The following is a 12,440-nucleotide window of genomic DNA, read 5'->3' as shown; positions in this document are numbered from 1 at the left end:
CAAAACTGTGGGACCAGCTACTTCGTCTGTTCCTGTGCTTCATGTACAGGTGTCATCACAGCAGCAGATGAAAGCACTGTCTTCTGGCGACTGACTTCCTTCCACCTTTAAAGCTGCAGAATTGAGCAGCAGTCATCCCATCAACTCTGCAGTGATCTCCACCCACCGACCTACCCTCCTCAAATATAGAGAAGGTGGCTGGGAGTGGTTCAACTACTGTGTTGCTGAGGCAATCAGAGCACCCCAGCTGCACGGTGCCTAACCAGCAAGCTTCCCTTCCTGCTACTTCCCTGCTCAGAAACAGGAAAGGAAAATTGGAGGGTTTCGTTGGCTCCTGCTCAGCTGAGGCACCTAGAATGCCTTGGCCAGCAGCCAAACACAAGGTCATTCTTAGACAGGAACAGGATCCAAGACAGATTTCTCCCTACCGCAGCCATGGCTCCTGCTATAGGGGCTACACTACAGTCCAACAGAAAGTGGAGAGAGAAAGGAGAGTAAGCAGGAGGGGAGAAGAGCAAGCCATCCTTCTCGCCAGCCCAAGCAGCACTATCCAGTTCAAAACAAATCTCCCAACCCACTTTAGCTCAGCCATGATAAAACCTGGTCCAAACGTAGCTCCAACTGCTGCTACTTATCTATCCTGGTTAAATGCTGGTTAACTGGAGTGTTTTGACTGGGATTGCCCTGGAATTCTGCATTCTGACATCAGCTCTGCAGTGTTTGCTGATCCTGATAACCTTTTTAACCAGGATAGAGAGGGAGAGCTGGTCTTGTGGTAGCAAGCATGACTTGTCCCCTTAGCTAAGCAGGGTCCACCCTGGTTGCATATGAATGGGAGACTAGAAGTGTGAGCACTGTAAGATATTCCCCTTAGGGGATGGAGTTGCTCTGGGAGGAGCAGAAGGTTGCAAGTTCGCTTCTTGGCTTCTCCAAGATAGGGTTGAGAGAGATTCTTGCCTGCAACCTTGAAGAAGTTGCTGCCTGTCTGTGAAGACAATACTGAGCTAGATAGACCAATTGTCTGACTCAGTATATGGCAGCTTCCTATGTTCCAGGATCCTGTATAAAGAGGGACCTTTAATTTAACAATTTAATAAAGAGGGACTAAACAGGATTTAATAATTTAATAATTTAATAAAGAGGGAATAAACAGGATGTATGTTCCATTTTCTTTCATAGAATTCATTAGTAACAATGAATGGATGCCAATGCAATATTAAGGAATTTTGGCAGTTTTAACATTGTAATAAAGGCCCACATGATGCACATCACAACACTGGCATTTCCAATTGCCCAGTGCTGCTGCACATGTGGAGGTGAGCACTGGTGGTATTAGAGCCATTGCTCATTTAATAATTTAATAAAGAGGGACCTTTAATAAAACCTTTAATTTCACAATTGCTTCCCTGCTTCCATAGATATAAATTCTGCGGTGCAGAAGACATTTGAGTTGCGTGATCAAAAGCTTGGATTATGCTCCTATGTAGCATAGAAGTTCTAGGTAGGTACTAACCAATATGTTTTAATTGTTATACCAACTAATTAGTATGCATACTTGTTCAGAAAATATATTAATTAAAAAACTGGAAACTTGATTAAAATCAATTATTTAAATCAGCCCCTTTTCTTGGCGATTTAGATCGCCTTGATTTAAATCAATCTACCCTGCTTGTCTGCATCCCACATTTGCTTGTTAATTCTTGTTCTCCTCATTAGCATGCACAGACAACACAGCAGCTCAAGGACACAGGTTGCTGGAATAGCTATGCACATGGTTAGACTGTGTTACAGCAGAAGACATGGGGCTGCCTTGTACTGTTAAATGTCATTTAGTAGAATATCTCTCTTGTTCATATCTACAAATAACTATACATCACTAACCTCCACTGCAGATATTTATCAAAATATTAGGAATGAAGGGAAGGCCTAACAATGGGAAAGCAGATACAAGGGCTGGCATCCAGACCAACATAGAGGGTGCTACCTGAGAAATGTTGGTGCTGCGGATGGTTTCAGGTAATGCAGCATAAGCAGTCGACCAGGGGTGGGAGCAGAATTTTGACAGCCTTCCCTTCCTCCAGAAGTGTTCTGTGCCACACAAAAATATGTCAATGAAGACCACGTAGCCCTCAGAGACATGTTTCTGAATGGCACAGAGTGTTTCCAGAGGAGGGGGAGGTTGTCTTATTTCCATGTGTGCACCGGTACTACTTTAGGGTGCTGCTTTATTTGGAAGCTTAGCACCACCACCACTGGCACTTCTCATGTAAAAGTCCTGCATTGTTACTCTGGATGTCAGCCTATTTAAGTAAAAGTACTACTTCTTATATCTCATTCCTTTAAAGGGAATCAGCTCTAAAAGACACTGGACATGCTTAAGTGACAAAATAATACAACAGTTTCTATCCTTCAAGATAGAAAACACTATTTTAACCTGGATTCTTTCCCCCCTCTAACTAAAGTCTTATGTACACAAGCTTTTGGCTATCATGAAGTACTACTTTTCAAGTAGTACCATGCAACTGGAAAGGTCCTCCCCTTCTAACTGAGCAAAGATGCACCTTTTAAAAGTGGTGATTCTCTTATATGTAGCAGGGAGAGAGCAACTGACCCTATCCATCCCCAGCACAGCATCTCTCCAGTGGCTGCTGGAACACAGAACATAGGAAGCTGCCAAATACTGAGTCAGACCATTGGTCTATCTAGCTCAGTATTGTCTTCACAGACTGGCAGCGGCTTCTCCAAGGTTGTAGGCAGGAATCTCTCTCAGCCCTATGTTGGAGAGGCCAGGGAGGGAACTTGTAAGCTTCTGCTCTTCCCAGAGCGCCTCCATCCCCTGAGGAAAATATCTTACAGTGCTCACACTTCTAGTCTCCCATTCATATGCAACCAGGGCAGTGTCAAGGTCTGGCCAAATGCCAGGGAAGTTCACGGCTTGGCTGAACGCTGTCAGCTGAATGACGTACGTTGTTTTTCAGCAAGGAGTAGACGGCTGGTGACAGGATTTATAGTGGAAGCCGATAGCTCCCAGCTGGCAATAATTCACGGCTTAGCAGCCTTCAGCAAGAGGCGTTTGCTTCTTCTAATAGATTCTAATTGTGTCCTGTGTTTAGTGCGCCTGCGTTGTTGTGGTGTCAGTGTTTCATTGCATAGTTGTTCTTCCGATTGGTCCCTCACGCCTTCTGCTGACTCAGGTTGCCATGCCTGCTCTAAATCATTAGTTGGATCTACCACAGCCGTTTCCTGAACGCTGACAGCCGGGCTCTGCCCCTCAGACACTCCTGAATCGGCAGGAAAGTTGACAGCTTCCCCTTCCTCCTCGCTGTCAGAGCTCAAGGGCGTGACAGGCAGACCCTGCTTAGCTAAGGGGACAAGTCATGCTTGCTACCACAAGACCAGCTCTCCTCTCCATGCTGGTGGTGTCCATCTATGTTTCATTTTTAGATTGTGAGCCCTTTGGGGACAGGGAGCCATTTTATTTATATCTATGTAAACCACTTTGGGAAGTTTGGCTGAAAAGCTGTATATAACCTAACCCCAACTGGACTCGAACCAACCAGGTTTTGCCCCCAAATAGACCCCACGCGCAGCTCAAATTTGAGCTGGTTTGGGGGTTCTACAGTAATTTTTTTTTAAACCAAAACCCAACAACTCACTGCCTTCTTGTCAGTGCAATAAAATGTGAAATAACTGTTTGCTGAAGACCATTCAGAGACTTCCATAGCTTGGCAAATACAAGCTCAACATTCTTCCTATAGCATATTGGCCACAAAAGGCTAAAATAATGTACATGTGCTTTATTTGTTTACTGATACGGAGCTCTAATAACCAGCAGGACCTTGGGAAAGAGTCATGCTAAATGTTCAGGTACTTTAATTTCAACATTCAAGATTTTACTCTCAAGGGAATGAGACAGAGGCAAAAGACCTGGCTGCTGTTTAACTTTACTTTGTAAAATGGGCACTACATTCCTGGGAACATCTTATACAAGCTTCATTGGGATGAAAGGGAGTTCTACAACAATACTATTTATTCGTTTTTTAAATTTGGAGACCTATCCAAACTTCTGACTCTGGGTGGTTTACAACAACATAAAACAGATTACAAATGAAAATGTTAAAACAATTTAAAACCAGTCAAGTTCAAAAGCTTGGGTGAAAAAATAAGTCTGATAGACACTTTTAAAAAGTTGTCAGAGAAGGGGAGGCTCTTATTTCAGCAGGAGGCACATTCCAGAGTTTCGAGGCAGCAACAGAGAAGGCCCGTCCCTCTGTAGCTGCCAGATGCGCAGGTGGCAACTGCAAACAAACCTCTCCAGATGATCTCAATGGGCGGTGAAGCTCATAGCGAAGAAGACGTTATCTTAAATATCCTGTGCCTGAGCTGTTTAAGGCTTTATAGGTTATAACCAACACCTTGCATTTCCCCTGGAAACTTATTGTTAGCCAGTGTAGCTCTTTTAGTATAGGAGTGATATGGTCTCTCTGAGATTATTTGGAGACCAACCTGGCCGGCGCATTAAGAACATAAGAACAGCCCTGCTGGATCAGGCCCAAGGCCCATCTAGTCCAGCATCCGGTTTCGCATAGTGGCCCACTAGATGCCGCTGGAAGCCACAGGCAGGAGTTGAGGGCATGCCCTCTCTCCTGCTGTTACTCCCCTGCAACTGGTACTCAGAGGCATCCTGCCTTTGAGGCTGGAGGTGGCCCACAGCCCTCCGACTGGTAGGCATTGATAGACCTCTCCTCCATGAAGTTGTCCAAACCCCTCTTAAAGCCATCCAGGCTGTTGGCTGTCAACACATCCTGTGGCAGAGAGTTCCACAAATGGATCACGCATTGTGTGAAAAAGCACTTCCGTTTGTTGGTCCTAGACCTCCAGGCAATCAATTTCATGAAGTGAAAAAAAATTCTCTCTCTCCACACCATGCATGATTTTATAGACCTCTATCATGTCTCCCCGCAGTCGTCTTTTTTCTAAACTAAAAAGCTCCAGGTGTTGTAGTCTTGCCTCACAAGAAATGTGCTCTAGGCTCCTGATCATCTTGGTTGCCCTCTTCTATACCTTTTCCAGTTCTACAATGCCCTTTTTAAGATGTGGTGACCAGAATTGTATGCAGTACTCCAAGTGTGGTCGCACCATAGTTTTGTATAAGGGCATTATAATATTAGCCGTTTTATTTTCAATCCCCTTCCTAATGATCCCTAGCATACAAATTGGCCTTTTTCACAGCTGCCGCACATTGAATTGATACTTTCAACGAGCTGTCCACCACGACCCAGGGGTCACTCCATGAAATTGATTGCCAGGAGGTCTAGGACCAACAAACGGAAGTATTGTTTCACACAACGCGTGATCCACTTGTGGAACTCTCTGCCACAGGATGTGGTGACAGCCAACAACCTGGATGGCTTTAAGAGGGGTTTGGATAACTTCATGGAGGAGAGGTCTATCAATGGCTACTAGTTGGAGGGCTACAGGCCACCTCCAGCCTCACAGGCAGGATGCCTCTGAGTACCAGTTGCGGGGGAGTAACAGCAGGAAAGAGGGCACACCCTCAACTCCTGCCTGTGGCTTCCAGCGGCATCTGCTGGGCCACTGTGCGAAACAGGATGCTGGACTAGATGGGCCTTGGACCTGATCCAGCAGGGCTGTTCTTATGTTATTATGACCCCAAGATCCCTCTCCTGGTCAGTCACTGACAGCTCAGATCCCATCAACGTATACTTGAAGTTGGGGTTTTTCCTCCCAATGTGCATCACTTGCAATGTGCATCACTTGCTAACATTGAACCACATTTGCCACTTTGTCACCCACTCCCCCAGTCTGCAGAGATCCTTTTGGAGCTCCTCACAATCTGTTTTGGATTTCACTACCTTGAAGAGTTTGGTATCATCTGCATATTTGGCCACCTCGCTGCTTACCCCTGCTTCTAGATCATTCTGTTGTAAGACACCCAGAGAGTGTTGTAAGCCGCCCAGAGAACAATTTGTTATGGAGCAGCTAACAAATAAAGTTGTTTATTTATTAATTATTAGTATTAATATTCTGTACCAACTGCAGTTTCCGTACTTTGTACAAAAGCAGCCCCAAAGAGAACACATTTTTAATCTCATTAAATGGATGCAGCTGGCATGCCCAAACTGATAGAAAGCATTCTGGCCAATGCCGCAACCTGGGACACCAAGGAGAGGTTTGGATCCAGTAGAACCCCCAGACTGTGTACCTGTCCCTTCAGGGGAAGTGTGATCCCATCAAGAACCAGCAGATAATATAGGAACTACTGGATTCCTATATTATTCAATATTCATTTCAATAAAATGTGCACTGGAGAAGTTCCCACTGGATTGTAGCCAATGACATTTATGGTTTGAACTAAGGATGTGCACAAAACTAGTTTGCCCGGTTGAGTCCGAACTGGACTCAAACCCAACCAGGTTTTGCCCCCGAAAAGACCCCATGGCTCAGCTCTAATTTGAGCTGGTTTGGGGGTTCTACATTAATTAAAATTTAAAAAAACAACCAACAACTCACTGCCAGGGATGTGTGTTTGTGGCCGTGGTCATGGGGATGGGGTCCTCCAGAGGTTCCTCCTCCTCCCCCACCACCCTCCCTCCAGTCTCTTTTGGGCCATTTTCAGTCCATGACGGCCCTTTCTGATGTTGTGGTAGCCATTTTGGAAGTCACCACACATACCCCCTGGCATGTACCATTTCGTCAGAAAGAGCCGTAATGGCCTGGAAACGGCCTGAAAGAGACCATGATGACCAGCCGGGGAAGGGGACACACACACACACACACACACACACACACACACACACACACACACACACCTACCTCTGAACCAGCTCAGGAGCAGTTCAGCTCAACCTCAAGACAGGCCTGGTCTGGCTGTTGGGCGAGCCTTCCAGCTGGACCAGTTTGATGGTGAACCAGCTCAAGGTCGAGCCACTTCACAGATCCCTAGTTTGAGCAGCCTTTTCTTAACCAAGATGCCATACATGTAGTTGTTTTTAGTTTTAAAAGTAGTTTGCATTCATTTAATTTCTTGTTCAGTGTTTGAACAAACTCCTTTTGTTCAATTAGAATGGATCAGTTTCAATTTGTGACTCCTGAGGATATGGACAAACTCCTTGGAGGTGTTCGGCCTACCACTTGTCCTTTGGATCCATGCCCAACATGGCTTAAAACATCTAGCAAGGAGGTCATTAGAGATGGCCTAGTTGAAATCATAAATGCCTCACTGAAGGAGGGCAGGATGCCTCCATGTTTGAATTAGGCAATTGTGAGACCTTACTTAAGAAGCCTGATCTAAAGCCCTCAGTGATAGATAATTATAGGCCAGTCTCCAATCTCCCTTGGGTGGACAAGGTAGTTGAGAAGGTGGTGGCTGATCAACGCCAGCCAGTTTGGGAAGATATTGATGATCTAGATCAATTTCAAACTGGCTTCAGAGCAGGCTACGGGGAAGAGACAGCTTTGGTAGCCCGATGGATGACCTCTACCAGGGACTGGACAGAGGGAGAATGACTCTGTTGGTTCTTTTGGACCTTTCTGTGGCTTTCGATACTATCAACCATGGTATCCTTCTGGATCGTCTGGAGGATTTGGGAATAGGTGGTACTGCTTTGCAATGGTTCCGTTCCCCTCTCTCTAGTAGATTTCAGATGGTGTCGCTCTGAGATAGCTGCTCTCTGAAACAAGAGCTATTGTATGGTGTCCCTCAGGACTCCATCCTATCTCCTATTTTTACATCTACATGAAACTGCTGGGTAAGATCATCAGATTTGGAGCAGGGTGTTATCAATATGCTGATGACACCCAAATCTATTTCCCCATGACATTATCATCAGGAAATCGCAAACGCCCATAAATGTCTGCCTATAGGCAGTAATGGAATGGATGAGGGATAATAAATTGAAGCTGAATCCAAGCAAGATGGAGGTACTCATGATAAGAGGACATACTTTGAGGGATGTGATGGATCTTCCTGTTCTAGATTGGATTGCACTCCCCACAAAGGAACAGGCACGTAGCTTGGGAGTGGTTCTGGACCCAGGCTTCACTCTGGTTTCTCAGGTTGAGGTTATGGCCAGAAGTGCTTTCTATCAACTTTGGTTGATACAACAGTTGCATCTGTTCCTTGAAGATAATGATCTCAGAACTGTGGTGCACTGATTGGTAACCTGTAGGTTTGACTACTGTAATGCACTCTATGTGGAGCTGCCTTTGTATGTGGTTTGGAAACTTCAGTTGGTCTAAAATTTGCCCGCCCCCCACAAAAAAAGACTAAGGAAAAACAGAAAGCTTAAGTTTCAGTTATGTCCATTCCTCCCTAGCAGTTTTAAAATATCATTTTGCTTAACTGAACCAACATCAAAGATGCTGAGTTGTTTTGTGCTACAGATATTGAAAGTATATAAGGTTGCATTGGCAAATACATACAGATCTGTCAAAGGTAACAGATTTATCAGGAGCATAAAGCATGTGAAGAAAGTGATAATTGCTTACACTGAGAAAGAAAAAGTGTTTAAAAAGGAGAAACTGTTCTCAAAAGATTCATCAAATCCCTATTGTGTTGGGGAAAAGAAGCCAGTGGTCTATCAGATAATATCTGGATAAATCACAATATATGGGATAGTCTCCCCCGCCCACCAAATGTTTCCTTAGAGTATATGTGCACCTTGTGTGTGAACATTTTTTCACTCATGAGTATAAGGCTTAAACTAGACACGCTTGCAGCAGCCACATTTGTTTATTAATGTGTCTTCCTGTTCACATATAAAGTGGAGGGGTGGGATTTTTTAAAAAAATTTTTAATCAGAGCAAATGTGCAGAAACATCCCCTGTCATCTTCCCCTCTTCCACATGCTGGGTCATTCAGTTCACTCCCCAGTTCATGGATTTTAAAAATAATAATTATTGTTTAATCTGTAGCCCCTTCGGGGGGCTTCCTAAGGGCTGTGGGGGTGAGTGGGTGTCTGCAAAGGTTCCCCCTCCCTGCACCAGCCTCTTAGATCACTGCCGCAGCCTGTCTCGGGCTAATTTTCAGGCCTGTTTGGGCCTACAAAGATCAGTGCGACGGCCATTTTGGAGGCCGCCACACATGCTCAGAAGGCCTCTGAGAGGCCTGGCAAGGCCTAGGACCTCGCAGGGACCATTTGAGCATGTGTGGCGGCCATTTTAAAATTTTTTGTAAAGGCTGCTGAAAACAAAAATGGCCACCGCACATGCTCAAATGGCCTCTGCAAGACCAAGTCTAGACTTTTCCCTGACCTAGGGAGTCAGAAGAATGCAAAGTGGTTGGCAAGGGACCCGAGCATTTAAAAAAAAGATATAAATGGCACAAAAGTAAGTGGACAAAACATCTCTTAAAAAGACAATGTTGGTTTAATACCTTTTAAGCTGGCAAAACTGAAGGGTGGTGGGGACAGGCAAGGAATAAAATAGAAATATTCACTCGCATGCTGTTTAATTCTCTGTACAGAGCTCTATCTTTATCTGTATATTGTCAGCCAATCTGATTATAAGGTTTGTGGGATTTCAAAATTGGAAAGTGCCTGCCTTTAAATTGTATGGTGCTTAAAAAAAACACCAAACAAACTGAATATCACACTGTTTTGCTGTTCTGTGGCTAGTTGCAACTTCCACCTTCTTCCTGATCAGGCTGCTGGATCCAAGCCTATTGTAAGCTGCTGGGTAATTTCAGATTGTTTGGTGCCCCTAGGATTTCCCATTGCAACCATCTCCCTTTAAGGCAAAGGCTGTTTGGACAGAAAAAACCCATCCCTGAATTTCTTGGAGGCAGCAACCTGTAGTGAGGTGTGCTGAGGTGGCAGAGCATTTGCTAAAGAGAGCTTTCACTGCTTAGCTCTATGGAGGCATGGCCAGCACATGGATGTGCTGCGTTTTCTTGGGAAGGCGACTGGCGCATATGTACCACATGCATGGTTGTGTGTGTGTGTGTGTGTGTGTGTGTGTGTGTATGCATGTGTGTGTTGCTTACAACCTGTTTCTCCTGAAAGTGTCTGAACTTGTATTTTTGAGCTGATATTATGGTAAAGTTATCTGAAAGATGGGTGTCAGATGTTTGGACAGGGGTGAAATTTCAGTGCTTGCCCTAGGTGCTATTTTCCCTAGATACGCCTCTGCACGGCAAGGCAAAGTTTATCACTGGATGCATACTTAACAGAGATGTACAGCCAATTCAGGCTCCATGAGAAGTGCGTGCTTATCTTATTCACAGATCACATTTCTAGGTGCACATCTAAAATTGTAATGGATAAATAAGCCTTAATAAGGCTTATCTTGTCTCCACTCCTTCCTTCTCCTGACTTTAGTAGGTCCTTTTATGTCACAGATTTACAAAGGATTTGTACTAAGCTGTCTTTAAAAAATTCAGACCCTTAAAGGTCCAGATTCATGCTGAAGATACAGGCAGCCTCAATGTGCACTGCTCCCTGCCTGGTCAAAATAAGATTTATTCATCCTTCCTTCTCCTCCCCAGAACCATGCAAGAGCAACAAATCTGTATAAAGCAAATACATGCTGCAGGCCCAGCCTAGAATCTAACAATGCAACTTCTTTGCCCAGTTCAAATAATTTAGAAAGGAAATTAACTACCCAGTGTTTTGGTCTTTGTGTGTGTTTGGCACAACAGTTACCGAATGGTCACATAGAGCCAGTTTCAGATTATCATCTAAACCAGAAGCTTTCAACCTTTTTTTAAAACAAGTGGTCCCTTTCTGTCTCAAAGTTTCTGCTTAGGTACCACACACACGTACACACGTACACACAGACTTGTAGTCCACATACTTTCCTCCTGGTCCACAAAATGACCATACAGTCTCCTTTCACTACTTGCTAGCAGATGATCAGAAGAGCTGCTTTGTTTTGAGCATGTGATAGTGTTGCTGCCAAGAACCCCCAAGAAGGCAAATTCCAGGAGATTTAATGAGATAAACAAACTAGGTATCTAGTGTGAACTTCTTTTAATTTCTTAGGTGAGTTACATGGAAATCTGTCACGGATAGAAATCGAGTGAAGTAAAACAAGATAGCTTGTTTGTTTCTTCATCACTGTATGACAGTCCAGATTTCCTGTCTGGACTATCTATCTATCTATCTAACACTCACATACACACAACTATTTAAATGTTACAGTTATGGGACAGACTACTACTACAGTAACTGGGTCATGTATAGAATATGTTATTCCTAAATAGTTACATTTATTTTATTTTATTATTTTATTTTTTAAAACATTTTTATACCGCCCAAAACCTACGCCTCTGGGTGGTTTACAACAGGATAAAAACAAAGTAAAACATTTGTTAAGACAAAAATGGGGAGGGGGAAACACACACATTACAACAATTTAAAAAATTTAAAATAATATTTTAAAACAGCATTAAAACCATTAAAACAACATTAATTAAAAGCCTGGGTGAAGAAATGTGTTTTTAAAAACTTTTTAAAAGCTGTCAGAGATGGGCAGTGCATTCCAAAGCCTTGGGGCAGCAGCGGAGAAAGCCCGTCCCTGAGTGGCCACCAGACGAGCCGGTAGCAGCTACAGAGTGACCTCTCCAGCAGATCTCAGTGGGAGGTGGGGTTCATACCAAAGAAGGCGTTCCTTTAAATACCCAGGGCCCAAACTATTTAGGGCTTTATAGGTTATAACCAGCACACCTTGTATTTTGCCTGGAAACATATAGGCAGCCAGTGTAGCTCCTTCAGTACAGGAGTTATATGGTCTCTCCGAGATGACCCAAAGACCAGCCTGGCTGCTGCATTCTGGCCCAGCTGTATTTTCCGGACTACGTACAAGGGCAGCCCCACATAGAGCGCATTACAGTAATCCAGTCTTGAGGTTACCAGCAGATGTACCACTGTTTTGAGGTCGTTCACCTCAAGAAACGGACACAGCTGGCGTATCAACTGAAACTGATAGAAGGCACTTCTGGCCACTGCCTCAACCTGGGACACCAGGGAGAGGCTCGGATCCAGAAGCACCCCTAGACTGTGTACCTGTTCCTTCTGGGGAAGTGTTACCCCATCCAGAACAGGCAGATGAAAATCATCTCTTGAGTTCCGACCCCGCACAATGAGTACCTCCGTCTTAGCCAGATTCAGTCTCAGTTTATCCCTCATCCAGCCCATCACCAACTCCAGGCAGGCATTTAGGGAGGTTATGCTCTATCCCGATGATGCTGACATGGAGAAGTAGATTTGGGTGTCATCAGCATACTGATAGCACCCTGCACCAAATCTCCTGATGATCTCTCCCAGTGGTTTCATGTAGATATTAAACAACACTGGAGACAATATGGAGCCCTGGGGAACACCATACAAAAGTTCAGATTTTGAAGAACAGCAGTCTCCAAGGGACACCATCTGGAACCTGCCTGAGAGGTAGGAGCGGAACCACTGCAAAGCAGTGCC

The 12,440-nt window shown here is 44.4% G+C and overlaps 1 protein-coding gene and 1 long non-coding RNA gene across 9 annotated transcripts in view; one reads left to right on the top strand and one right to left on the bottom strand.

Moving 5' to 3' along the window:
- Positions 1 to 12,440, bottom strand: part of ARID1B (AT-rich interaction domain 1B) — a 676,179-nt gene that overhangs the window by 304,569 nt on the left and 359,170 nt on the right. The window lies entirely within an intron of this gene.
- LOC128344192 (uncharacterized) overlaps positions 9,246 to 12,440 on the top strand; it is a 79,496-nt gene continuing 76,301 nt past the window's right edge. Inside the window, exon 1 of the long non-coding RNA XR_008315713.1 lies at positions 9,246 to 9,351. This is a non-coding gene — a long non-coding RNA (uncharacterized LOC128344192). The remainder of the gene's footprint in view (positions 9,352 to 12,440) is intronic.

Source organism: Hemicordylus capensis, chromosome 1, assembly GCF_027244095.1.
Source record: "Hemicordylus capensis ecotype Gifberg chromosome 1, rHemCap1.1.pri, whole genome shotgun sequence".
Classification (NCBI taxonomy): Eukaryota; Metazoa; Chordata; class Lepidosauria; order Squamata; family Cordylidae; genus Hemicordylus; species Hemicordylus capensis.
Note: the sequence above shows the minus strand (reverse complement) of the source record. Positions and strands in the feature narration are given on the sequence as shown.